Consider the following 21,275-nt stretch of genomic DNA (forward strand, 5'->3'; position numbering starts at 1 on the left):
AGAGAGTGTCAGAGAGTGATAGAGAGTGTCAGAGAGTGTCTGAGAGTTTCAGAGTGTATCAGAGAGTGTCAGAGATTGTCAGAGAGTGATAGAGAGTGTCAGAGTGTGTTAGAGAGTGATAGAAGTGTCAGAGACTGTCTGAGAGTGTCAGAGTGTATCAGACAGAGTCAGAGAGTGTCAGAGAGTGATAGAGAGTGTCAGAGAGTGATGCAGAGTGTCAGAGAGTGTCTGAGAGTGTCACAGTGTATCAGAGAGTTTCAGAGAGTGTCAGAGAGTGATAGAGAGTGTCAGAGAGTGTCTGAGAGTTTCAGAGTGTATCAGAGAGTGTCAGAGATTGTCAGAGAGTGATAGAGAGTGTCAGAGAGTGTCAGAGAGTGATCCAGAGTGTCAGAGAGTGTCTGAGAGTGTCACAGTGTATCAGAGAGTTTCAGAGAGTGTCAGAGAGTGATAGAGAGTGTCAGAGAGTGTCTGAGAGTTTCAGAGTGTATCAGAGAGTGTCAGAGATTGTCAGAGAGTGATAGAGAGTGTCAGAGTGTGTTAGAGAGTGATAGAAGTGTCAGAGACTGTCTGAGAGTGTCAGAGTGTATCAGACAGAGTTAGAGAGTGTCAGAGAGTGATAGAGAGTGTCAGAGAGTGTCAGAGAGTGATGCAGAGTGTCAGAGAGTGTCTGAGAGTGTCACAGTGTATCAGAGAGTTTCAGAGAGTGTCAGAGAGTGATAGAGAGTGTCAGAGAGTGTCTGAGAGTTTCAGAGTGTATCAGAGAGTGTCAGAGATTGTCAGAGAGTGATAGAGAGTGTCAGAGTGTGTTAGAGAGTGATAGAAGTGTCAGAGACTGTCTGAGAGTGTCAGAGTGTATCAGACAGAGTCAGAGAGTGTCAGAGAGTGATAGAGAGTGTCAGAGAATGTCAGAGAGTGATGCAGAGTGTCAGAGAGTGTCTGAGAGTGTCAGAGTGTATCAGAGAGTTTCAGAGAGTGCCGGAGAGCGATAGAGAGTATCAGAGAGTGATAGAGAGTGGTAGAGATGTCTGAGGTGTCAGAGAGTGTCAGAGAGTATCTGAGAGTGTCAGAGAGTGTCAGAGACTGATGGAGAGTGAAAGAGATTGTCAGACAGAATCTGAGAGTGTCAGGGAGTGATAGGGAGTGTCATAGAGTGATAGAGAGTGAAATAGAGTGTCTGAGAGTGTCAGAGAGTGTCAGAGTGTGTCAGAGAGTGTCTGAGAGTGTCTGAGAAAGTCTGAGAGTGTCTGAGAATGTCAGAGAGAGTCAGACAGAGTCAGAGAGTGTCAGAAAGTGATAGAGAGTGTCAGAGAGTCCCAGACAGTGTCTGAGTGTGTCAGAGAGTGACAGAGAGTATGAGAGAGTGTCGGAGAGTGATGGAGAGTGATAGAGAGTGTCTGAGAGTGCCAGAGAGTGTCAGAGTGTGTCAGAGAGTGATAGAAAGTGTCTGAGAGTGTCAGGGAGTGTCTGAGAGTGTCAGAGAGTGTCAAACAGTGGCAGAGAGTGATAGTGAGCGTCTGAGAGTGCCTGAGAGTCTCTGAGAGTGTCAGAGAGTGTCAAAGAGAGACAGAATGTGTCTGAGAGTGTCTGAGAGTGTCAGAGAGTGATAGAAAGTGTCAGAGAGTGTCAGAGTGTGTCGGAGAGTGATAAAAAGTGTCTGATAGATTCAGAGAGTGTTAGAAAGTGTCAGAGAGTGCCTGAGATTGTCAGAGAGTGTCAAAGAGTTATAGAGAGTGATAGAGACATTCAGAAAGTGCCTGAGAGTGTCAGTGTGTGTCAGGCAGTGTCAGAAAGTGATAGAGAGTGTCAGAGAGTGATAGAGAGTGATAGAGAGTCTCTGAGAGCGTCAGAGAGATTCAGAGAGTGTCAGAGAATGTCTGAGAGTGTCCTGGAGTGTCAGAGAGTGTCAGAGATTGTCAGAGAGTGATAGACAGAGTCAGAGAGAGTCTGATAATGTCAGGGAGTTTCAGACAGTGATAGAGTGAGTCAGAGAGTGATATAAACATTCAGAGAGTGTCAGAGAGTGTCAGAATGTGTCAGAGAGTGTCAGAGTGAGAGGGAGTGATAGAGAGTGCCACAGAGAGCCAGAAAGTGTCAGAGTGTGTCAGAGAGAGATAGAAAGTGTCTGAGAGTGTCTGAGAGTGTCTGAAAGTGTCACAGAGTGTCAGAGAGTGACATAGAGTGTCTGAGAGTTTCTGATTGTGTCTGAGAGTGTCCGAGAGCGACAGAGAGTGTCAGGGAGTGTCAGAGCGTGTCAGAGAGTGATAGAGAGTGTCAGAGAGTGATAGAGAGTGTCATAGAGTGATGGAGAGTGTCTGAGAGTGTCAGAGAGTGTCAGAGATTGTCAGAGTGTGTCAGAGAGTGATAAAGAGTGATAAAGAGTGATCGAGAGTGTCAGAGAGTGTCAGAGAGTTTTTAGAGAGTGTCAGAGAGTGTCAGAGAGTGATATAGAGTGCCAGAGAGTGCCAGAGAGTGCCAGAGAGTGTCAGAGAGTGTCAGAGAGTGTCAGAGGGTGTAACGGAGTGTCAGCGAGTGTCAGTGTATGACAGAATGTGTCAGAGAGTGATAGCGTGTGTCAGAGAGTGTCAGAGAGAGTCTGAGAGCGTCAGCGAGTGTCAGAGTGTATCCGAGAGCGACAGAGAGTGTCAGAGAGTGTCAGAGAGTGATATAGAGTGTCAGAGAGTGCGAGAGAGTGCCAGAGAGAGTCAGAGAGTGTCAGAGAGTGTCAGAGAGTGATGGAGAGTGAAAGAGATTGTCAGACAGAATCTGAGAGTGTCAGGGAGTGATAGGGAGTGTCATAGAGTGATAGAGAGTGAAAGAGAGTGTCAGGGAGTGTCAGAGAGTGTCAGAGAGTGATAGAGAGTGTCAGAGAGTGATAGAGAGTGTCATAGAGTGATGGAGAGTGTCTGAGAGTGTCAGAGAGTGTCAGAGAGTGTCAGAGTGTGTCAGAGAGTGATAAAGAGAGATAGAGAGTGATCGAGAGTGTCAGAGAGTGTCAGAGAGTTTTCAGAGAGTGTCAGAGAGTGTCAGAGAGTGATATAGAGTGCCGGAGAGTGCCAGAGAGTGCCAGATAGTGTCAGAGAGTGTCATAGGGTGTAACGGAGTGTCAGCGAGTGTCAGTGTGTGACAGAATGTGTCAGAGAGTGATAGCGTGTGTCAGAGAGTGTCAGAGAGAGTCTGAGAGTGTCAGCGAGTGTCAGAGTGTATCCGAGAGCGACAGAGAGTGTCAGAGAGTGTCAGAGAGTGATATAGAGTGTCAGAGAGTGCGAGAGAGTGCCAGAGAGAGTCAGAGAGTGTCAGAGAGTGTCAGAGAGTGATGGAGAGTGAAAGAGATTGTCAGACAGAATCTGAGAGTGTCAGGGAGTGATAGGGAGTGTCATAGAGTGATAGAGAGTGAAAGAGAGTGTCAGGGAGTGTCAGAGAGTGTCAGAGAGTGATAGAGAGTGTCAGAGAGTGATAGAGAGTGTCATAGAGTGATGGAGAGTGTCTGAGAGTGTCAGAGAGTGTCAGAGAGTGTCAGAGTGTGTCAGAGTGTGTCAGAGAGTGTCTGAGATTGTCTGAGAGTGTCTGAGAGTGCCAGATAGAGTCAGAGAGTGTCAGAGAGTGTCAGAGAGTGATGGAGAGTGAAAGAGATTGTCAGACAGAATCTGAGAGTGTCAGGGAGTGATAGGGAGTGTCATAGAGTGATAGAGAGTGCAAGAGAGTGTCTGAGAGTGTCAGAGAGTGTCAGAGTGTGTCAGAGAGTGTCAGAGAGTGTCTGAGAGTGTCTGAGAGTGTCAGAGAGTGACAGAGAGTGACAGAGAGTGTCAGAGAGTGTCAGAGAGTGATGGAGAGAGTCAGAGAGAGTCTGAGATTGCCAGGGAGAGTCTGATAGTGTCAGGCAGTGTCAGACAGTGATAGAGTGTGTCAGAGAGTGATATAAACATTCAGAGAGTGTCAGAGAGTGTCAGAGAGCGTGAGAGAGTGATAGAGAGTGCCAGAGAGTGATAGAGAGCGCCAGAGAGTGCCAGAGAGTGTCTGATTGTGTCTGAGATTGTCAGAGAGTGTCAGAGAGTGATAGAGAGTGCCAGAGAGTGCAGGAGAGTGTCTTTGTGTGTCTGAGAGTGTCTGAAAGAGTCAGAGAGTGTCATAGAGTGACAGAGAGTATCTGAGAGTTTCTGATTGTGTCTGAGATTGTCAGAGAGTGTCAGAGAGTGACAGAATGTGTCAGAGAGTGTCAGGGTGTGTCAGAGTGTATCAGAGAGTGTCAGAGAGTGGCAGAGAGTGATCGAGAGTGTCAGAGAGTGTCAGAGAGTGATAGATAGTGTCAGAGAGTGTCAGAGAGTGATATAGTGTGCCGGAGAGTGCCAGAGAGTGCCAGAGAGTGTCAGAGGGTGATAGAGAGTGATAGAGACTGATCGAGAGTGTCAGAGAGTGTCAGAGAGTGATAGAGAGTGTCAGAGAGTGTCAGAGAGTGTCAGAGAGTGATAGAGATTTTGAGAGAGTGTCAGAGAGTGATATAGAGTGTCAGAGAGTGCGAGAGAGTGCCAGAGAGTGTCAGAGAGTGCCTGAGAGTGTCAGAGAGTATCAGAGAGTGATAGAGGGTATCAGAGAGTGTCAGAGAGTGTCTGAGAGTGTCTGTGAGTATCAGAGTGTATCAGAGATTTTCAGAGAGTGTCAGAGAGTGATAGAGAGTGTCAGAGAGTGTCTGAGAGTTTCAGAGTGTATCAGAGAGTGTCAGAGAGTGTCTGAGAGTGTCTGTGAGTGTCAGAGTATATCAGAGATTTTCAGAGAGTGTGAGAGAGTGACAGAGAGTGTCAGAGAGTGTCTGAGAGTTTCAGAGTGTATCAGAGAGTGGCAGAGAGTGGCAGAATGTGTCAGAGAGTGTCAGGGTGTGTCAGAGTGTATCAGAGAGTGTCAGAGAGTGGTAGTGAGTGTCTGAGAGTGTCTGAATGTGTCAGAGAGTGTCAGAGAGTGATAGAGAGTGTCAGGGAGTGTCTGAGTGTGTCTGAGATTGTCAGAGAGTGTCAGAGAGTGTCAGAGAGTGAAAGAGTGTATCCGAGAGTGTCAGAGAGTGCCAGAGAGTGATTGAGAGAGTTAGAGAGAGTCAAAGCGTGGGAGAGAGTGTCAGAGAGTGACAGAGAGTGTCAGAGAGTGTCTGAGAGTTTCAGAGTGTATCAGAGAGTGTCAGAGAGTGACAGAATGTGTCAGAGAGTGTCAGGGTGTGTCAGAGTGTATCAGAGAGTGTCAGAGAGTGGTAGTGAGTGTCTGAGAGTGTCAGAGAGTGATCGAGAGTGTCAGAGAGTGTCAGAGAGTGTCAGAGAGTGTCAGAGAGTGATAGAGAGTGTCAGAGAGTGTCAGAGAGTGATATAGAATGCCGGAGTGTGCCAGAGAGTGCCAGAGAGTGTCAGAGGGTGTAAGGGAGTTTCAGCGACTGTCAGTGTGTGCCAGAGTGTGTCAGAGAGTGATAGCGTTTGTAAGAGAGTGTCAGAGAGAGTCTGAGAGTGTCAGCGAGTGTCAGAGAGTATCCAAGAGCGACAGAGAGTGTCAGAGAGTGTCAGAGAGTGTCAGAGAGTGATAGAGAGTGTCAGAGAGTGTCAGAGAGTGTCAGAGAGTGATAGAGAGTTTCAGAGAGTGTCAGAGAGTGATATAGAGTGTCAGAGAGTGCGAGAGAGTGCCTGAGAGTGTCAGGGAGTATCAGAGAGTGATAGAGGGTATCAGAGAGTGTCAGAGAGTGTCTGAGAGTGTCTGAGAGTGTCTGTGAGTGTCAGAGTGTATCAGAGATTTTCAGAGAGTGTCAGAGAGTGATAGAGAGATTCAGATAATGTCTGAGAGTTTCAGAGTGTATCAGAGAGTGTCAGAGATTGTCAGAGAGTGATAGACAGTGTCAGAGAGTGTCAGAGAGAGTCTGATAATGTCAGGGAGTTTCAGACAGTGATAGAGTGAGTCAGAGAGTGATATAAACATTCAGAGAGTGTCAGAGAGTGTCAGAATGTGTCAGAGAGTGTCAGAGTGAGAGGGAGTGATAGAGAGTGCCACAGAGAGCCAGAAAGTGTCAGAGTGTGTCAGAGAGAGATAGAAAGTGTCTGAGAGTATCTGAGAGTGTCTGAAAGTGTCACAGAGTGTCAGAGAGTGACATAGAGTGTCTGAGAGTTTCTGATTGTGTCTGAGAGTGTCCGAGAGCGACAGAGAGTGTCAGGGAGTGTCAGAGCGTGTCAGAGAGTGATAGAGAGTGTCAGAGAGTGATAGAGAGTGTCATAGAGTGATGGAGAGTGTCTGAGAGTGTCAGAGAGTGTCAGAGATTGTCAGAGTGTGTCAGAGAGTGATAAAGAGTGATAAAGAGTGATCGAGAGTGTCAGAGAGTGTCAGAGAGTTTTTAGAGAGTGTCAGAGAGTGTCAGAGAGTGATATAGAGTGCCAGAGAGTGCCAGAGAGTGCCAGAGAGTGTCAGAGAGTGTCAGAGGGTGTAACGGAGTGTCAGCGAGTGTCAGTGTATGACAGAATGTGTCAGAGAGTGATAGCGTGTGTCAGAGAGTGTCAGAGAGAGTCTGAGAGCGTCAGCGAGTGTCAGAGTGTATCCGAGAGCGACAGAGAGTGTCAGAGAGTGTCAGAGAGTGATATAGAGTGTCAGAGAGTGCGAGAGAGTGCCAGAGAGAGTCAGAGAGTGTCAGAGAGTGTCAGAGAGTGATGGAGAGTGAAAGAGATTGTCAGACAGAATCTGAGAGTGTCAGGGAGTGATAGGGAGTGTCATAGAGTGATAGAGAGTGAAAGAGAGTGTCAGGGAGTGTCAGAGAGTGTCAGAGAGTGATAGAGAGTGTCAGAGAGTGATAGAGAGTGTCATAGAGTGATGGAGAGTGTCTGAGAGTGTCAGAGAGTGTCAGAGAGTGTCAGAGTGTGTCAGAGAGTGATAAAGAGAGATAGAGAGTGATCGAGAGTGTCAGAGAGTGTCAGAGAGTTTTCAGAGAGTGTCAGAGAGTGTCAGAGAGTGATATAGAGTGCCGGAGAGTGCCAGAGACTGCCAGATAGTGTCAGAGAGTGTCATAGGGTGTAACGGAGTGTCAGCGAGTGTCAGTGTGTGACAGAATGTGTCAGAGAGTGATAGCGTGTGTCAGAGAGTGTCAGAGAGAGTCTGAGAGTGTCAGCGAGTGTCAGAGTGTATCCGAGAGCGACAGAGAGTGTCAGAGAGTGTCAGAGAGTGATATAGAGTGTCAGAGAGTGCGAGAGAGTGCCAGAGAGAGTCAGAGAGTGTCAGAGAGTGTCAGAGAGTGATGGAGAGTGAAAGAGATTGTCAGACAGAATCTGAGAGTGTCAGGGAGTGATAGGGAGTGTCATAGAGTGATAGAGAGTGAAAGAGAGTGTCAGGGAGTGTCAGAGAGTGTCAGAGAGTGATAGAGAGTGTCAGAGAGTGATAGAGAGTGTCATAGAGTGATGGAGAGTGTCTGAGAGTGTCAGAGAGTGTCAGAGAGTGTCAGAGTGTGTCAGAGTGTGTCAGAGAGTGTCTGAGATTGTCTGAGAGTGTCTGAGAGTGCCAGATAGAGTCAGAGAGTGTCAGAGAGTGTCAGAGAGTGATGGAGAGTGAAAGAGATTGTCAGACAGAATCTGAGAGTGTCAGGGAGTGATAGGGAGTGTCATAGAGTGATAGAGAGTGCAAGAGAGTGTCTGAGAGTGTCAGAGAGTGTCAGAGTGTGTCAGAGAGTGTCAGAGAGTGTCTGAGAGTGTCTGAGAGTGTCAGAGAGTGACAGAGAGTGACAGAGAGTGTCAGAGAGTGTCAGAGAGTGATGGAGAGAGTCAGAGAGAGTCTGAGATTGCCAGGGAGAGTCTGATAGTGTCAGGCAGTGTCAGACAGTGATAGAGTGTGTCAGAGAGTGATATAAACATTCAGAGAGTGTCAGAGAGTGTCAGAGAGCGTGAGAGAGTGATAGAGAGTGCCAGAGAGTGATAGAGAGCGCCAGAGAGTGCCAGAGAGTGTCTGATTGTGTCTGAGATTGTCAGAGAGTGTCAGAGAGTGATAGAGAGTGCCAGAGAGTGCAGGAGAGTGTCTTTGTGTGTCTGAGAGTGTCTGAAAGAGTCAGAGAGTGTCATAGAGTGACAGAGAGTATCTGAGAGTTTCTGATTGTGTCTGAGATTGTCAGAGAGTGTCAGAGAGTGACAGAATGTGTCAGAGAGTGTCAGGGTGTGTCAGAGTGTATCAGAGAGTGTCAGAGAGTGGCAGAGAGTGATCGAGAGTGTCAGAGAGTGTCAGAGAGTGATAGATAGTGTCAGAGAGTGTCAGAGAGTGATATAGTGTGCCGGAGAGTGCCAGAGAGTGCCAGAGAGTGTCAGAGGGTGATAGAGAGTGATAGAGACTGATCGAGAGTGTCAGAGAGTGTCAGAGAGTGATAGAGAGTGTCAGAGAGTGTCAGAGAGTGTCAGAGAGTGATAGAGATTTTGAGAGAGTGTCAGAGAGTGATATAGAGTGTCAGAGAGTGCGAGAGAGTGCCAGAGAGTGTCAGAGAGTGCCTGAGAGTGTCAGAGAGTATCAGAGAGTGATAGAGGGTATCAGAGAGTGTCAGAGAGTGTCTGAGAGTGTCTGTGAGTATCAGAGTGTATCAGAGATTTTCAGAGAGTGTCAGAGAGTGATAGAGAGTGTCAGAGAGTGTCTGAGAGTTTCAGAGTGTATCAGAGAGTGTCAGAGAGTGTCTGAGAGTGTCTGTGAGTGTCAGAGTATATCAGAGATTTTCAGAGAGTGTGAGAGAGTGACAGAGAGTGTCAGAGAGTGTCTGAGAGTTTCAGAGTGTATCAGAGAGTGGCAGAGAGTGGCAGAATGTGTCAGAGAGTGTCAGGGTGTGTCAGAGTGTATCAGAGAGTGTCAGAGAGTGGTAGTGAGTGTCTGAGAGTGTCTGAATGTGTCAGAGAGTGTCAGAGAGTGATAGAGAGTGTCAGGGAGTGTCTGAGTGTGTCTGAGATTGTCAGAGAGTGTCAGAGAGTGTCAGAGAGTGAAAGAGTGTATCCGAGAGTGTCAGAGAGTGCCAGAGAGTGATTGAGAGAGTTAGAGAGAGTCAAAGCGTGGGAGAGAGTGTCAGAGAGTGACAGAGAGTGTCAGAGAGTGTCTGAGAGTTTCAGAGTGTATCAGAGAGTGTCAGAGAGTGACAGAATGTGTCAGAGAGTGTCAGGGTGTGTCAGAGTGTATCAGAGAGTGTCAGAGAGTGGTAGTGAGTGTCTGAGAGTGTCAGAGAGTGATCGAGAGTGTCAGAGAGTGTCAGAGAGTGTCAGAGAGTGTCAGAGAGTGATAGAGAGTGTCAGAGAGTGTCAGAGAGTGATATAGAATGCCGGAGTGTGCCAGAGAGTGCCAGAGAGTGTCAGAGGGTGTAAGGGAGTTTCAGCGACTGTCAGTGTGTGCCAGAGTGTGTCAGAGAGTGATAGCGTTTGTAAGAGAGTGTCAGAGAGAGTCTGAGAGTGTCAGCGAGTGTCAGAGAGTATCCAAGAGCGACAGAGAGTGTCAGAGAGTGTCAGAGAGTGTCAGAGAGTGATAGAGAGTGTCAGAGAGTGTCAGAGAGTGATAGAGAGTTTCAGAGAGTGTCAGAGAGTGATATAGAGTGTCAGAGAGTGCGAGAGAGTGCCTGAGAGTGTCAGGGAGTATCAGAGAGTGATAGAGGGTATCAGAGAGTGTCAGAGAGTGTCTGAGAGTGTCTGAGAGTGTCTGTGAGTGTCAGAGTGTATCAGAGATTTTCAGAGAGTGTCAGAGAGTGATAGAGAGATTCAGATAATGTCTGAGAGTTTCAGAGTGTATCAGAGAGTGTCAGAGATTGTCAGAGAGTGATAGACAGTGTCAGAGAGTGTCAGAGAGTGATACAGAATTTCAGAGAGTGTCTGAGAGTGTCAGAGTGTATCAGAGATTTTCAGAGAGTGTCAGAGAGTGATAGAGAGTGTCAGAGAGTGTCTGAGAGTTTCCGAGTGTATCAGAGAGTGTCAGAGATTGTCAGAGAGTGATAGAGAGTTTCAGAGAGTGATAGAAGTGTCAGAGACTGTTTGAGAGTGTCAGTGTGTATCAGAGAGTGTCAGAGAGTGTCAGAGAGTGATAGAGAGTGTCAGAGAGTGTCAGAGAACATCAGAGTGTGTCAGAGATTGTCAGAGAGAGATAGAGAGTGTCAGAGAGTGTCATAGAGTGATAGAGTGTGTCAGAGAGTGTCTGAAAATGTCTGAGTGTGTCTGAGAGTGTCAGTAATTGATAGAATGTGTCAGAGAGTGTTTGCGAGTTTCAGAGAGTGATAGAGACTTTCAGAGAGTGCCTGAGAGTGTCAGTGTGTGTCAGGCAGTGTCAGAAAGTCATATAGAGTGTCAGAGAGTGATAGAGAGTGATGGAGAGTGAGAGAAAGTGTCTGAGAGTGTCTGAGAGTGTCTGAGAGCGTCAGAGAGTGTCAGAGAGTGTCTGAGAGTGTCTGAGAGCGTCAGAGAGTGACAGAGAGTGTCAGAGAGTGTCAGAGAGTGATAGAGAGAGTCAGAGAGAGTCTGAGATTGTCATGGAGAGTCTGAGAGTGTCAGGCAGTGTCAGACAGTGATAGAGTGTGTCAGAGAGTGATATAAACATTCAGAGAGTGTCAGAGAGTGTCAGAGAGTGTGAGAGAGTGATAGAGAGTGCCAGAGAGTGATAGAGAGCGCCAGAGAGTGCCAGAGAGTGTCTGATTGTGTCTGAGATAGTCAGAGAGTGTCAGAGAGTGATCGAGATTGCCAGAGAGTGCCAGAGAGTGTCTGAGTGTGTCTGAGAGTGTCTGAAAGAGTCAGAGAGTGTCAGAGAGTGACAGAGAGTGTCTGAGAGTTTCTGATTGTGTCTGAGATTGTCAGAGAGTGTCAGAGAGTGAGAGAATATGTCAGAGAGTGTCAGGGTGTATCAGAGAGTGTCAGAGAGTGGTAGAGAGTGGTAGTGAGTGTCTGAGAGTGTCTGAATGTGTCAGAGAGTGTCAGAGAGTGATAGAGAGTGTCAGACAGTGTCTGAGTGTTTCTGAGATTGTCAGAGAGTGTCAGAGAGTGAAAGAGAGTGTCAGAGAGAGTCAGGGAGTGTCAGAGTGTATCCGAGAGTTTCAGAGAGTGCCAGAGAGTGATAGAGAGAGTTAGAGAGAGTCAAATCGTGGTAGAGAGTTTCAGAGAGTGATAGAGAGTGATAGAGAGTGATCGAGAGTGTCAGAGAGTGCCGGAGTGTGCCAGAGAGTGCCAGAGAGTGTCAGAGGGTGTAAGGGAGTTTCAGCGAGTGTCAGTGTGTGACAGAGTGTGTCAGAGAGTGATAGCATGTGTAAGAGAGTGTCAGAGAGAGTCTGAGAGGGTCAGCGAGTGTCAGAGTGTATCCGAGAGTGACAGAGAGTGTCAGAGAGTGTCTGAGAGTTTCAGAGTGTATCAGAGAGTGTCAGAGATTTTCAGAGAGTGATAGAGAGTGTCAGAAAGTGATAGAAGTGTCAGCGACTATCTGAGAGTGTCAGAGTGTATCAGAGAGTGCCAGAGAGTGATAGAGACAGTCAGTGAGTGTCAGAGAGTATCAGAGAGTGTCAGAGATTGTCAGAGAGTGATAGAGAGTGTCAGAGAGTGTCTGAAAATGTCTGAGAGTGTCTGAGAGTGTCAGTAATTGATAGAATGTGTCAGAGAGTGTCTGCGAGTGTCAGAGAGTGTCAGTGAGTGATAGAGAGTGTCAGAGAGTGTCAGAGAGAGACATAGAGTGCCGGAGAGTGCCAGAGAGTGCCAGAGAGTGTCAGAGGGTGTAAGGGAGTTTCAGCGAGTGTCAGTGTGTGACAGAGTGTGTCAGAGAGTGATAGCGTGTGTAAGAGAGTGTCAGAGAGAGTCTGAGAGTGTCAGCGAGTGTCAGAGTGTATCTGAGAGCGACAGAGTGTGTCAGAGAGTGTCAGAGAGTGTCAGAGAGTGTCAGAGAGTGATAGAGAGTTTCAGAGATTGTCAGAGAGTGATATAGAGTGTCAGAGAGTGCGAGAGAGTGCCAGAGAGTGTCAGAGAGTGTCAGAGAGTGCCTGAGAGTGTCAGAGAGTATCAGAGAGTGATAGAGGGTATCAGAGCGTGTCAGACAGTGTCTGTGAGTGTCAGAGTGTATCAGAGATTTTCAGAGAGTGTCAGAGAGTGATAGAGAGTGTCAGAGAGTGTCTGAGAGTTTCAGAGTGTATCAGAGAGTATCAGAGATTGTCAGAGAGTGTCAGAGAGTGATAGAGAGCGTCAGAGAGTGTCAGAGAGTATCAGAGAGTGTCAGAGATGGTCAGAGAGTGATAGAGAGTGTCAGAGAGTGTCACAGAGTGATAGAGTGTGTCAGAGAGTGTCTGAAAATGTCTGAGAGTGTCTGAGAGTGATAGAGACGTTCAGAGAGTGCCTGAGAGTGTCAGTGTGTGTCAGGAAGTGTCAGAAAGTGATATAGAGTGTCAGAGAGTGATAGAGAGTGTCAGAGAGTGATAGAGAGTGAGAGAGAGTGTCTGAGAGCGTCAGAGAGTGTCAGAGAGTGTCAGAGAGTGTCTGAGAGTGTCAGAGAGTGACAGAGAGTGTCAGAGAGTGATAGAGAGAGTCAGAGAGAGTCTGAGATTGTCAGGGAGAGTCTGAGAGTGTCAGGCAGTGTCAGACAGTGATAGAGTGTGTCAGAGAGTGATATTTTTAGAATTAGAATTAGAATATTACAGCGCAGTACAGGCCCTTCGGCCCTCGATGTTACGCCGATCATCTGACCTACACTATTCCATTTACATCCATATGTCTATCCAATGACCACTTAAATGCCCTTAAAGTTGGCGAGTCTACTACTGTTGCAGGCAGGGCGTTCCACGCCCCTACTACTCTCTGCGTAAAGAAACTACCTCTGACATCTGTCCTATATCTTTCACCCCTCAACTTAAAGCTATGTCCCCTCGTGTTTCCCATCCTCATCCGAGGGAAAAGACTCTCACTATCCACCCTATCTAACCCTCTGATTATCTTGTATGTCTCTATTAAGTCACCTCTCCTCCTCCTTCTCTCTAACGAAAACAACCCCAAGTCCCTCAGCCTTTCCTCGTAAGACCTTCCTTCCATACCAGGCAACATCCTAGTAAATCTCCTCTGCACCCTTTCCAAAGCTTCGACATCCTTCCTATAATGCGGTGACCAGAACTGCACGCAATACTCCAGGTGCGGCCTCACCAGAGTTTTGTACAGCTGCATCATGACCCCGTGGCTCTGAAACTCGATCCCCCTACTAATAAAGGCTAACACACCATATGCCTTCTTAACAGCCCTATTAACCTGGGTCGGAACTTTCAGGGATTTATGTACCTGGATACCAAGATCTCTCTGCTCATCTACACTACCAAGAATCTTCCCATTAGCCCAGTACTCTGCATTGCTGTTACTCCTTCCAAAGTGAATCACCTCACACTTCTCCGCATTAAACTCCATTTGCCATCTCTCAGCCCAGCTCTGCAGCCTATCTATGTCCCTCTGTACCCTACAACACCCTTCGACACTATCCACAACTCCACCGACCTTCGTGTCATCCGCAAATTTACTAACCCACCCTTCTACACCCTCATCCAGGTCGTTTATAAAAATGACAAACAGCAGTGGCCCCAAAACAGAACCTTGCGGTACACCACTAGTAACTAAACTCCAGGATGAACATTTGCCATCAACCACCACCTTCTTTCAGCTAGCCAATTTCTGATCCAAAGCTCTAAATCACCTTCAACCCCATACTTGCGTATTTTCTGCAATAGCCTACCGTGGGGAACCTTATCAAACGCCTTACTGAAATCCATATACACCACATCCACGGCTTTACCCTCATCCACCTGTTTGGTCACCTTCTCGAAAAACTCAATAAGGTTTGTGAGGCACGACCTACCTTTCACAAAACCGTGCTGACTATCGCAAATGAACTTATTCTTTTCAAGATGATTATAAATCCTGTCTCTTATAACCTTTTCCAACATTTTACCCACAACCGAAGTAAGGCTCACAGGTCTATAATTACCAGGGCTGTCTCTACTCCCCTTCTTGAACAAGGGGACAACATTTGCTATCCTCCAGTCCTCCGGCACTACTCCTGTCGACAATGACGACTTGAAGATCAACAACAACGGCTCTGCAATCTCCTCCCTGGCTTCCCAGAGAATCCTAGGATAAATCCCATCTGGCCCAGGGGACTTATCTATTTTCACTCTTTCCAAAATTGCTAACACCTCCTCCTTGTGAATCTCAATCCCATCTAGCCTAGTAGGCTGTATCTCAGTAATCTCCTCGGCAACATTTTCTTTCTCTACTGTAAATACTGACGAAAAATATTCATTTAACGCTTCCCCTATCTCCTCTGATTCCGCACACAACTTCCCACTACTATCCTTGATTGGCCCTGTTCTAACTCTTATCATTCGTTTATTCCTGATATACCTATAGAAAGCCTTAGGGTTTTCTTTGATCCTATCCGCCAATGACTTCTCGTGTCCTCTCCTTGCTCTTCTTAGCCCTCCCTTTAGATCCTTCCTGGCTAGCTTGTAACTCTCAAGCGCCCTAACTGAGCCTTCACGTCTCATCCTAACATAAGCCGCCCTCTTCCTCTTGACAAGCGCTTCAACTTCTTGAGTAAACCACGGCTCCCTTGCTCGACAACTTCCTCCCTGCCTGACAGGTACATACTTATCAAGGACACGCATTAGCAGCTCCTTGAATAAGCTCCACATTTCGTTTGTGCCCATCCCCTGCAGTTTCCTTCCCCTTCCTACACATCCTAAATCTTGCCTAATCGCGTCATAATTTCCTTTCCCCCAGCTATAATTCTTGCCCTGCGGTATATACCTGTCCCTGCCCATCGCTAAGGTAAACCTAACCGAATTGTGATCACTATCGCCAAAGTGCTCACCTACATCTAAATCGAACACCTGGCCGGGTTCATTACCCAGTACCAAATCCAATGTGGCATCGCCCCTGGTTGGCCTGTCCACTTACTGTGTCAGAAAACCCTCCTGCACACACTGGACAAAAACAGACCCATCTAAAGTACTCGAACTATAGTATTTCCAGTCAATATTTGGAAAGTTAAAGTCCCCCATAACCACTACCCTGTTACTCTCGCTCCTGTCGAGAATCATCTTCGCTATCCTTTCCTCTACATCTCTGGAACTATTCGGAGGTCTATAGAAAACTCCCAACAGGGTGACCTCTCCTCTCCTGTTTCTAACCTCGGCCCATACTACCTCAGCAGACGAGTCCTCAAACGTCCTTTCTGCCGCTGTAATACTTTCCTTGATTAACAATGCCACACCCCCCCCTCTTTTACCCTCTTCTCTGTTCTTTCTGAAACATCTAAATCCCGGAACCTGCAACATCCATTCCTGCCCCTGCTCTACCCATGTCATTCAGAGAGTGTCAGAAAGTGTCAGAGCGTGTGAGAGAGTGATAGAGAGTGCCAGAGAGTGATAGAGAGCGCCAGAGAGCGCCAGAGAGTGTCTGATTGTGTCTGAGATTGTCAGAGAGTGTCAGAGAGTGATAAAGAGTGCCAGAGAGTGCCAGAGAGTGTCTGAGTGTGTCTGAGAGTGTCTGAAAGAGTCAGAGAGTGACAGAGAGTGTCTGAGAGTTTCTGATTGTGTCTGAGATTGTCAGAGAGTGTCAGAGAGTGACAGAATGTGTCAGAGAGTGTCAGGGTGCGGCAGAGTGTATCAGAGAGTGTCAGAGAGTGGTAGTGAGTGTCTGAGAGTGTCTGAATGTGTCCGAGAGTGTCAGAGAGTGATAGAGAGTGTCAGAGAGTGTCTGAGTGTGTCTGAGATTGTCAGAGAGTGTCAGAGAGTGAAAGAGAGTGTCAGAGAGAGTCAGGGAGTGTCAGAGTGTATCCGAGAGTGTCAGAGAGTGCCAGAGAGTGATAGAGAGAGTTAGAGAGAGTCAAAGCGTGGTAGAGAGTTTCAGAGAGTGATAGAGAGTGTCTGAGACTGTCTGAGAGTGTCTGAGAGTGTCAGAGAGTGATGGAGAGTGATAGAGAGTAATCGAGAGTGTCAGAGAGTGATAGAGAGTGTCAGAGAGTGCCGGAGAGTGCCAGAGAGTGCCAGAGAGTGTCAGAGGGTGTAAGGGAGTTTCCGCGAGTGTCAGTGTGTGACAGAGTGTGTCAGAGAGTGATAGCATGTGTAAGAGAGTGTTAGAGAGAGTCTGAGAGTGTCAGCGAGTGTCAGAGTGTATCCGAGAGCGACAGAGAGTGTCAGAGAGTGTCTGAGAGTTTCAGAGTGCATCAGAGAGTGTCAGAGATTGTCAGAGAGTGATAGAGAGTGTCAGAGAGTGATAGAAGTGTCAGCGACTGTCTGAGTGTCAGAGTGTATCAGAGAGTGTCAGAGAGTGTCAGAGAGTGATAGAGACAGTCAGAGAGTGTCAGAGAGTATCAGAGAGTGTCATAGAGTGATAGAGTGTGTCAGAGAGTGTCTGAAAATGTCTGAGAGAGTCTGAGAGTGTCAGCGAGTGTCAGAGTGTATCCGAGAGCGATAGAGAATTTCAGAGAGTGTCAGAGAGTGATATAGAGTGTCAGAGAGTGCGAGAGAGTGCCAGAGAGTGTCAGAGAGTGCCTGAGAGTGTCAGAGAGTATCAGAGAGTGATAGAGGGTATCAGAGCGTGTCAGACAGTGTCTGAGAGTGTCTGAGAGTGTCTGTGAGTGTCAGAGTGTATCAGAGATTTTCAGAGAGTTTCAGAGAGTGATAGAGAGTGTCAGAGAGTGTCTGAGAGTTTCAGAGTGCATCAGAGAGTGTCAGAGATTGTCAGAGAGTGATAGAGAGTGTCAGAGAGTGTCAGAGAGTGATCCAGAGTGTCAGAGAGTGTCTGAGAGTGTCAGAGTGTATCAGAGATTTTCAGAGAGTGTCAGAGAGTGATCGAGATTTTCAGAGAGTGTCAGAGAGTGATAGAGAGTGTCAGAGAGTGTCTGAGAGTTTCAGAGTGTATCAGAGAGTGTCAGAGATTGTCAGAGAGTGATAGAGAGTGTCAGAGAATGATAGAAGTGTCAGAGACTGTCTGAGAGTGTCAGAGTGTATCAGAGAGTGTCAGAGAGTGTCAGAGAGTGATAGAGAGTGTCAGAGAGTGTCAGAGAGTGTCAGAGAGTGTCAGAGAGTATCAGAGAGTGTCAGAGATTGTCAGAGAGTGATAGAGAGTGTCAGAGAGTGTCAGAGAGTGTGTCAGAGAGTGTCTGAAAATGTCTGAGTGTGTCTGAGAGTGTCAGTAATTGATAGAATGTTTCAGATAATGTCTGCGAGTGTCAGAGAGTGATAGAGAGTATGAGAGAGTGTCGGAGAGTGATGGAGAGTGATAGAGAGTGTCTGAGAGTGCCTGAGGGTGTCAGAGTGTGTCAGAGAGGGTGTGAGAGTGTCAGAGAGTCTCAGAGAGTGTCAGGGAGTGTCTGAGAGTGTCAGAGAGTGTCAGAGATTGTCAGACAGTGATAGAGAGTGTCAGAGTGTTTCAGAGAGTGATAGAAGTGTCGGAGACTGTCTGAGAGTGTCAGAGTGTATCAGAGAGTGTCAGAGAGTGTCAGAGAGTGATAGAGAGTGTCTTTGAGTGTCAGAGAGTGATAGAGAATGTCAGAGAGTGCGAGAGAGTGCCAGAGAGTGTCAGAGAGTGCCTGAGAGTGTCAGAGAGTATCAGAGAGTGATAGAAGGTATCAGAGAGTGTCAGAGAGTGCCTGATAGTGTCTGTGAGTGTCAGAGTGTATCAGAGATTTTCAGAGAGTGTCAGAGAGTGATAGAGAGTGTCAGAGAGAGTCTGAGAGTTTCAGAGTGTATCAGAGAGTGTCAGAGATTGTCAGAGAGTGATAGAGAGTGTCAGAGTGTGATAGAGAGTGTCAGAGAGTGTCAGAGAGTGCCTGAGAGTGTCAGAGAGTATCAGAGAGTGATAGAAGGTATCAGAGAGTGTCAGAGAGTGTCAGAGAGTGTCTGAGAGTGTCAGAGAGTGTCAGAGTGTATCAGAGATTTTCAGAGAGTGTCAGAGAGTGATATAGAGTGCCGGAGAGTGCCAGAGAGTGCCAGAGAGTGTCAGAGGGTGTAAGGGAGTTTCAGCGAGTGTCAGTGTGTGACAGAGTGTGTCAGAGAGTGATAGCGTGTGTAAGAGAGTGTCAGAGAGAGTCTGAGAGTGTCAGCGAGTGTCAGAGTGTATCCGAGAGCGACAGAGAGTGTCAGAGAGTGTCAGAGAGTGTCAGAGAGTGTCAGAGAGTGTCGGAGAGTGATAGAGAGTGTCGGAGAGAGATAGAGAGTTTCAGAGAGTGTCAGGGAGTGATATAGAGTGTCAGAGAGTGCGAGAGAGTGCCAGAGAGTGTCAGAGAGTGCCTGAGAGTGTCAGAGAGTATCAGAGAGTGATAGAAGGTATCAGAGAGTGTCAGAGAGTGTCAGAGAGTGTCTGATAGTGTCTGTGAGTGTCAGAGTGTATCAGAGATTTTCAGAGAGAGTCAGAGAGTGATAGAGAGTGTCAGAGAGTGTCTGAGAGTTTCAGAGTGTATCAGAGAGTGTCAGAGATTGTCAGAGAGTGATAGAGAGTGTCAGAGAGTGATAGAGAGTGTCAGAGAGTGTCAGAGAGTGATACAGAGTATCAGAGATTGTCTGAGAGTGTCAGAGTGTATCAGAGATTTTCAGAGTTTCAGAGAGTGATAGAGAGTGTCAGAGAGTGTCTGAGAGTTTCAGAGTGTATCAGAGAGTGTCAGAGATTGTCAGAGAGTGATAGAGAGTGTCAGAGAGTGATAGAGAGTGTCAGAGAGTGTCAGAGAGTGATGCAGAGTGTCAGAGAGTGTCTGAGAGTGTCAGAGTGTATCAGAGAGTGTCAGAGAGTGATAGAGTGTATCAGAGAGTGATAGAGAGTTGTAGAGATGTCTGAGGTGTCAGAGAGTGTCAGAGAGTGTCAGAGAGTGTCTGAGAGTGTCAGAGAGTGTCAGAGAGTGTCAGAGAGTGATGGAGGGTGAAAGAGATTGTCAGACAGAATCTGAGAGTGTCAGGGAGTGATAGTGAATGTCATAGAGTGATAGAGAGCGAAAGAGAGTGTCTGAGAGCGAAAGAGAGTGTCTGAGAGTGTCTGAGAGTGTCTGAGAATGTCAGGGAGAGTCAGACAGAGTCAGAGTGTGTCAGAAAGTGATAGAGAGTGTCAGAGTGTCCCAGCGAGTGCCTGAGAGTTTCAGAGAGTGTCAGAGATTGTCAGAGAGTGATAGAGAGTGTCAGAGTGTTTCAGAGAGTGATAGAAGTGTCAGAGACTGTCTGAGAGTGTCAGAGTGTATCAGAGAGTGTCAGAGATTGTCAGAGAATAACAGAGAGTGATAGAGAGTGATAGAGTGTCTGAGTGTGTCAGATTGTGTCAGAGAGTGTCAGAGAGTGATAGAGAGTGTCAGTGAGTGATAGAGAGTGTCTGAGAGTGTCAGAGAGTGTCAGACAGTGTCAGAGAGTGTCAGAGAGTGATAGAGAGTGATAGAGCGCGATAGAGAGTGTCTGAGAGTGATAGAGAGTGTCTGAGACTGTCTGAGAGTGCCAGAGAGTGTCAGAGTGTGCCAAAGAGTGATAGAGAGTGATAGTGAGTGTCAGAGAGTGTCAAAGAGTGATAGACAGTGTCAGAGTGTGTCAGAGAGTGATAGAGAGTGATAGAGAGTGTCTGAGAGAGTCTGAGAGTGTCAGAGAGTGTCTGAGAGTGTCTGAGAGTGTCTGAGAGTGATGGAGAGTGAAAGAGATTGTCATAGAGAATCTGAGAGTGTAAGGGAGAGATAGGGAATGTCATAGAGGGATAGAGAGTGAAAGTGAGTGTCTGACAGTGTCAGAGATTGTCAAACAGTGTCAGAGAGTGATAGAAAGTGTCTGAGACTGTCTGAGAGTCTCTGAGAGTGTCAGAGAGTGTCAGCGAGTGATAGAAAGTGTCAGAGAGTGTCTGAGAGCGTCAGAGAGTGACAGAAAGTGTCTGAGTGTGTCTGAGAGCGTCAGCGAGTATCTGAGAGTGTCAGAGAGAGTCAGAGAGTGACAGAGAGTGACAGAGAGTGGTAGAGATTGTCAGAGAGTGACAGAGAGTGACAGAGAGTGTCAGAGAGTGTCAGAGAGTGATAGAGAGTGCCTGGGAGTGATAGAGATTGACAGAGAGTGTCAGTGAGTCACAGAAAGTGTCAGAGTGTGATAGAGAGTGTCAGAGAGTGATAGAGAGTGTCAGAAAGTGATAAAAAGTGTCAGAGAGTGTCTGCGAGTGTCAGAGAGTTTCAGAGAGTGATAGAGAGTTTCAGAGAGTGCCTGAGAGTGTCAGTGTGTGTCAGGCTGTGTCAGAAAGTGATATAGAGTGTCAGAGAGTGATAGAGAGCGTCCGAGAGTGTCAGAGAGTGTCTGAGAGTGTCTGAGAGTGTCTGAGAGTGTCAGAGAGTATCAGAGAGTGATAGAGAGAGTCAGAGAGAGTCTGAGAGCGTCAGGGAGAGTCTGAGAGTGTCAGAGACTGTCAGAGAGTGTCAGAGAGTGATAGAGAGTGCCAGAGAGTGATAGAGAGTGCCAGAGAGCGCCAGAGAGTGTATGAGTGTGTCTGAGAGTGTCTGAAAGTGTCAGAGAGTGTCAGAGAGTCATAGAAAGTGTCAGGGAGTGTCTGAGATTGTCAGAGATTGTCAGAGAGTGTCAGAGAGTGTGAGAGAGTGTCAGAGAGTGTCAGGGAGTGTCAGAGAGTGTCAGGGAGTGTCAGGGTGTGTCAGAGTGTATCAGAGAGTCTCAGAGAGTGTCAGAGAGTGATAGAGAGTGAAAGAGATTGTCGGAGAGTTTCATAGAGTGATAGATAGTGTCTGAGAGAGTATGAGATTGTCAGAGAGTGTTTGACAGTGTCAGAGAGTGATGGAGAGTGAAAAGAGTGCCAAAGAGTATCTGAGAGTGTTAGGGAGTGATAGGGAGTGTCATAGAGGGATAGAGAGTGAAAGATTTTGTCTGAGAGTGTCAGAGATTGTCAGACAGTGTCAGAGAGTGATAGAAAGTGTCTGAGACTATCTGAGAGTCTCCGAGAGTGTCAGAGAGTGTCAGCGAGTGATATAAAGTGTCTGACAGTTTCTGAGAGTGTCAGAGAGTGTCAAACAGTGTCAGAGAGTGATAGAAAGTGACAGAGAGTGTCTGAGAGAGTCAGAGAGTGATAGAATGTGTCAGAGAGGTTCTGAGAGGGTCTGAGAGTGTCAGAGAGTGTCAGAGAGTGATAGAGAGTGTCAGAGAGTGTCAGAGAGTGACAGAGAGTGGTAGAGAGTGATAGAGAGTGACAGAGAGTGACAGAGAGTGACAGAAAGTGTCAGAGTGTGATAGAGAGTGTCAGAGAGTGATAGAGAGTGCCAGAGAGTGTCTGCGAGTGTCAGAGAGTTTCAGAGAGTGATAGAGA

This window comes from Heterodontus francisci, chromosome 20 (assembly GCF_036365525.1).
Source record: "Heterodontus francisci isolate sHetFra1 chromosome 20, sHetFra1.hap1, whole genome shotgun sequence".
NCBI lineage: Eukaryota > Metazoa > Chordata > Chondrichthyes > Heterodontiformes > Heterodontidae > Heterodontus > Heterodontus francisci.